The sequence below is a fragment of the Arachis duranensis genome, chromosome 4 (assembly GCF_000817695.3).
Source record: "Arachis duranensis cultivar V14167 chromosome 4, aradu.V14167.gnm2.J7QH, whole genome shotgun sequence".
NCBI lineage: Eukaryota > Viridiplantae > Streptophyta > Magnoliopsida > Fabales > Fabaceae > Arachis > Arachis duranensis.
In genome coordinates, this window is record NC_029775.3 from 88,125,171 (window position 1) to 88,130,963 (window position 5,793).

The 5,793-nt window shown below is 37.4% G+C and overlaps 1 non-coding gene across 1 annotated transcript; it reads right to left on the minus strand.

Annotated features, from left to right (window-relative positions):
• Positions 1–2,832: 2,832 nt before the first annotated feature.
• Positions 2,833–2,939, minus strand: LOC127747350 (small nucleolar RNA R71). Its single transcript, XR_008009150.1, has one exon. It is a non-coding gene; the product is annotated as a small nucleolar RNA R71 (small nucleolar RNA).
• Between the last annotated feature and the right edge of the window lie 2,854 nt (positions 2,940–5,793).

Below are 5,793 nucleotides of genomic sequence, written 5' to 3' on the forward strand. Positions count from 1 at the left end.
CATCATCATTCTCACCTATGAACACGCGTGACTGACAACCACTTCCGTTCTACCTTAGACCGGGCGCATATCTCTTGGATTTCTTAATCAGAATTTTCGTGGTATATGCTAGAATTGATGGCGGCATTCATGGGAATCCGGAAAGTCTAACCTTGTCTGTGGTATTCCGAGTAGGATTCCGGGATTGAATGACTGTGACGAGCTTCAAATCCTGAAGGCTGGGCGTTAGTGACAGACGCAAAAGAATAACGGGATTCTATTCCAACCTGATTGAGAACCGACAGATGATTAGCCGTGCTGTGACAGAGCATTTGGACCATTTTCACTGAGAGGATGGGATGTAGCCATTGACAACGGTGATGCCCTACATACAGCTTGCCATGGAAAGAAGTAAGAAGGATTGGATGAATGTAATAAGAAAGTAGAGATTCGGAAGGAACACAGCACCTCCATGCACCTATCTGAAATTCCCACCATTGGATTACATGAGTAACTTTATCTTTATTTCCTGTTTATTTTATTTATCTTTTGAATATCTAATCCAATCATATTTGAATCAACCTGACTGAGATTTATAAGATGACCATAGATTGCTTCATACCAACAATCTCCGTGGGATCGACCCTTACTCACGTAAAGTATTATTTGGACGACCCAGTGCACTTGCTGGTTAGTTGTGCAGAGTTGTGACTAAGTGTAATTCACGTGTGAGAGCTACCAAACTATTGGAGCCATTGTTGATGATCACAAATTCGTGCACCAAGATTTTGGCGCCGTTGCCGGGAATTGTTCGAGTATGGAAAACTCACGGTTCATCTTGTTGCTCAGATTAGGTAATTTTTTTTTATTTCCTTTTCAAAAAATTTTTTTTTTCAAAATTTTTCTTTTCTTTTTCGTTTTTCTAATAATGTTTTTCAAAAAAATAATAAAAATACAAAAAAATCATAAAATCATAAAAAAAAACCAAAAATATTTTGTGTTCTTGTTTGAGTCTTGAGTCAATTTTAAGTTTGGTGTCAATTGCATGCTTTAAAAATTTTTCTTGCATTTTTCGAAAATTCATGCATTCATAGTGTTCTTCATGATCTTCAAGTTGTTCTTGGTAAGTCTTCTTGTTTGATCTTGATAATTTTCTTGTTTTGTGTTGTTTGTTGTTTTTCATATGCATTTTTCGTTTGTTAGAGTCCATGCATTAAAGATTTCTAAGTTTGGTGTCTTGCATGTTTTCTTTGCATCAAAAATTTTTCAAAAATATATTCTTGATGTTCATCATGATCTTCAAAGTGTTCTTGGTGTTCATCTTGACATTCATAGTGTTCTTGCATGCATCTTGTGTTTTGATCCAAAATTTTCATGTTTTGGGTCGCTTTTGTATTTTTCTCTCTCATCATAAAAAATTCAAAAATAAAAAAATATCTTTTCCTTTATTTCTCTCCAAAATTTCGAAAATTTGAGTTGACTTAGTCAAAAATTTTTAAAATTAGTTATTTCTTGTAAGTCAAGTCAAATTTTCAATTTTAAAAATCTTATCTTTTCAAAATCTTTTTCAAAAATCATATCTTTCTCATTTTTTTCTATTTTTTTTCGAAAACTTTGAAAATTATTTTCCAAAAATCTTTTTCTTAATTTTATTTCAAATTTTCGAAAATTATGCTAACAATTAATATGATTGATTCAAAAATTTGAAGTTTGCTACTTTCTTGTTAAGAAAGGTTCAATCTTTAAATTCTAGAATCTTATCTTTTAATTTCTTGTTAGTTAAGTAATCAATTTTAATTTTAAAAATTAAATCTATCTTATCTTATCTTTTATATCATATCTTTTTCAAAAATTTAATTTCAAAATATCTTATCTAACTTCTTATCTTCTTATCTTTTCAAATTTGATTTTAATATCTTTTTCAACTAACAATTTGACTTTTTGTTTGTTTCTTATCTTTTTCAAAACCACCTAACTACTTTTCCCTCTTTAATTTTCGAAAATATCTCATCCCTTTTTCAAAAATTCTTTTTAATTAACTAATTGTTTTAAATTTAATTCTATCTTATCTTTAATTTTCGAAAATCACTAACTACTTCTTTTCAAATTTATTTTCGAAATTTCTTTCCTCTCCCCTTCTTCTATTTATTTATTTATTTACTAACACTTCTCTACACCTCTCTTCATCTCAAATCACTGCCCCTACCTATTCATTCTTCTTCACTCCTATTCCCTTTCTTCTTCTACTAACATAAAGGAATCTCTATACTGTGACATAGAAGATTTCTCTTTCTTTTCTTGTTCTCTTCTTCCCTATATGAGCAGGAACAAGGAAAAGGCATTCTTGTTGAAGCTGATCCTGAACCTGAAAGGACTCTGAAGAGGAAATTAAGAGAAGCTAAATTACAACAATCCAGAGACAACCTTTCTGAAATTTTTGAACAAGAAAAGAAGATGGCAGCCGAACCCAACAACAATAATGCAAGGAGAATGCTAGGTGATTTCACTAAACCAACATCCAAATTTGATGGAAGAAGCATCTCCATTTCGGCCATTGGAGCAAACAATTTTGAGCTGAAACCTCAATTAGTTGCTCTAATGCAACAGAACTGAAAGTTTCATGGATTTCCATCTGAAGATCCTTACCAGTTTTTAACTGAGTTGTTGCAGATTTGTGAGACTGTAAAGACGAATGGAGTAGATCCTGAAGTCTACAGGCTCATGCTTTTCCCTTTTGCTGTAAGAGACAGAGCTAGAACATGGTTGGACTCACAACCTAAAGATAGCATGGACTCCTGGGATAAGCTGGTCACAGCCTTCTTGGATAAATTCTTTCCTCCTCAAAAGCTGAGCAAGCTTAGAATGGATGTTCAGACCTTCAAACAAAAAGATGGTGAATCCCTCTATGAAGTTTGGAAAAGATACAAGCATATGACCAAAAAGTATCCTTTTGACATCTTTTCAGAATGGATCATATTAGATATATTCTATTATGGTCTATCTAAGTTTTCCAAAATGTCATTGGACCATTCTGCAGGTGGATCCATTCACCTAAAGAAAACGCCTGAAAAGGCTCAAGAACTCATTGACATGGTTGCAAATAACCAATTCATGTACACTTCTGAGAGGAATTCCGTGAATAATGGGACGCCTCAGAGGAAGGGAGTTCTTGAAATTGATGCTCTGAATGCCATATTTGCTCAGAACAAAGTGTTGACTCAGGAAGTCAACATGATCTCTCAAAGTCTGAATGGATGGCAAAATGCATCAAATAGTATTAAAGAGGGAGCTTCTGAAGAAGCTTATGATCCTGAGAACCCTGCAATGGCAGAGGTTAATTACATGGGTGAACCTTATGGAAACACCTAAGAGGTAAATTACATGGGTGAACCTTATGGAACCACCTATAATTCATCATGGAGAAATCATCCAAATTTCTCATTGAAGGATCAACAAAAGCCTCAACAAGGCTTTAATAATGGTGGAAGAAACAGGCTAAGCAATAACAAGCCTTTTCCATCATCTTCTCAACAACAGACAGAGAATTCTGAACAGAGCCCCTCTAACTTATCAAACATAGTCTCTGATCTGTCTAAGGCCACTTTAAGTTTCATGAGTGAAACAAGATCCTCCATTAGAAATTTGGAGGCACAAGTGGGCCAGCTGAGTAAGAAAATCATTAAAACTCCTCCCAGTATTCTCCCAAGCAATACAGAAGAGAATCCAAAGGGAGAGTGCAAGGCCATTGATGTAATCAATATGGCCGAATGCACAAGGGAGGAGAAGGACGAAAATCCTAGTGAGAAAGACCTCCTGAGACATCTCTCAAGCAAGAAGGAGTTCCCTATTGGGAACCTAAAGGAATCTGAGGCTCATATAGAGACCATAGAGATTCCACTAAATCTTCTTCTGTCATTCATGAGCTCTGAAGACTATTCTTCCTCAAAAGAGGATGATGATATGACTGGAGAGTAAGCTGCTCAATATCTAGGAGCTATCATGAAGCTGACTGCCAAGTTGTTTGGTAATGAGACTTGGGAAGGTAAACCTCCCTTGCTCATTAGTGAACTAGATACACGGGTTCAGTAAACTCTACCTCAAAAGAAACAAGATCCTGGGAAATTCTTAATACCCTATACCATAGGCACCATGACCTTTGAAAAAGCTCTGTGTGACCTGGGGTCAAGCATAAATCTTATGCCACTCTCTGTAATGGAGAAACTAGGGATCATTGAGGTACAGCCTGCCTTATTCTCATTACAATTGGCAGACAAGTCAGTAAGACAAGCTTATGGATTAGTAGAGGACATATTAGTAAAGGTTGAAGGCCTTTACATCCTGCTGATTTCATAATCCTAGACACTAGGAAGGAAGAGGATGAATGCATCATCCTTGGAAGACCTTTCCTAGCCACAGCAGGTGCTGTAATAGATGTTAACAGAGGAGAATTAGTCCTTCAATTGAATGGGGACTACCTTGTGTTTAAGGCACACTGCCACCCCTCTGTAACAAAAGAGAGTAAGCATGCAGAGCTTCTCTCAGTATAGAGTCCAAAAGAGCCACCACAATCAAACTCTAAGTTTGGTATTGGGAGGCCACAACCAAACTCTAAGTTTGGTGTTGAGAAGACCCTACATTCAAACTCTAAGTTTGGTATTGGAAAACCTTCATCATGCTCTGAACTTCTCTAAGGTTCCATGAGAGTCCACTGTCAAGCTAGTGACATTAAAAGAGCGCTTGTTGGGAGGCAACCCAATTTTTATTTATCTAATTTTATTTTTAATTTATTGTTATTTTGTGTTTTAGTAGGTTCATGATCATGAAGAGTCACGAAAAAAATATTAAAATTAAAAACAGAATCAAAAACAGCAGAGAAAAAATCACACCGTGGAGGAAGGAATTACTGGCGTTTAAACGCCAGTAAGGTGCATCTGGCTGGTGTTCAACGCCAGAACAGAGCATGGATCTGGCGCTGAACACCAGAAACTAGCAACATCCTGGTGTTTGGACGCCAGGAATGTGCCCTGAGGAAAGCTGGCGCTGAATGCCAGTAACAAGCATGGAACTGGCGTTCAACGCTAGAAACATGCTGCACATGGGCGTTGAACGCCCAGAACGTGCATCACTCCGGCGTTTAAACGCCAGAATGGTATGCTAAGGCATTTTACATGCCTAATTGGTGCAGGGATGTAAATCCTTGACACATCAGGATCTGTGGACCCCACAGGATCATCTCAAGATCTGTGGACCCCACAGGATCCCCACCTAACATATTCCCACCGTACCTCCTAATCCTATAACACACTTTCCCAAAAACCCTTCACCAATCACCTCAATCTCTCTTCCCAATTACCCCCTTCACCACTCACATCCATCAACTCTTCCCCATAAACCCCACCTACCTTCAAAATTCAAAAATCTTGCCCACCCAAACCCACCCTAAATGGCCGAACCTACCCTCTCCCCCTCCCTATATATACCCCTCCATTCTACTTCATTTTCACACAACACAACCCCCTCTTCTATACCTTGGCCGAAACCTACACCTCCCCTTCTCCTCTATTTTTTCTTCTTCTTCTTCTTCTCTTCTTTCTTCTCTTGCTCGAGAACGAGCAATATTTTAAGTTTGGTGTGGTAAAAGCATAAGCTTTTTCTTTTTCCATAACCATTGATGGCACTCAAGACCGGAGAATCCTCTAGAAAAGGGAAAGGGAAGACAAAAGCTTCCACCTCCGAGTCATGGGAGATGGAAAGATTCATCTCCACAGCCCATCAAGACCACTTCTATGATGTTGTGGCCAAGAAGAAGGTGAT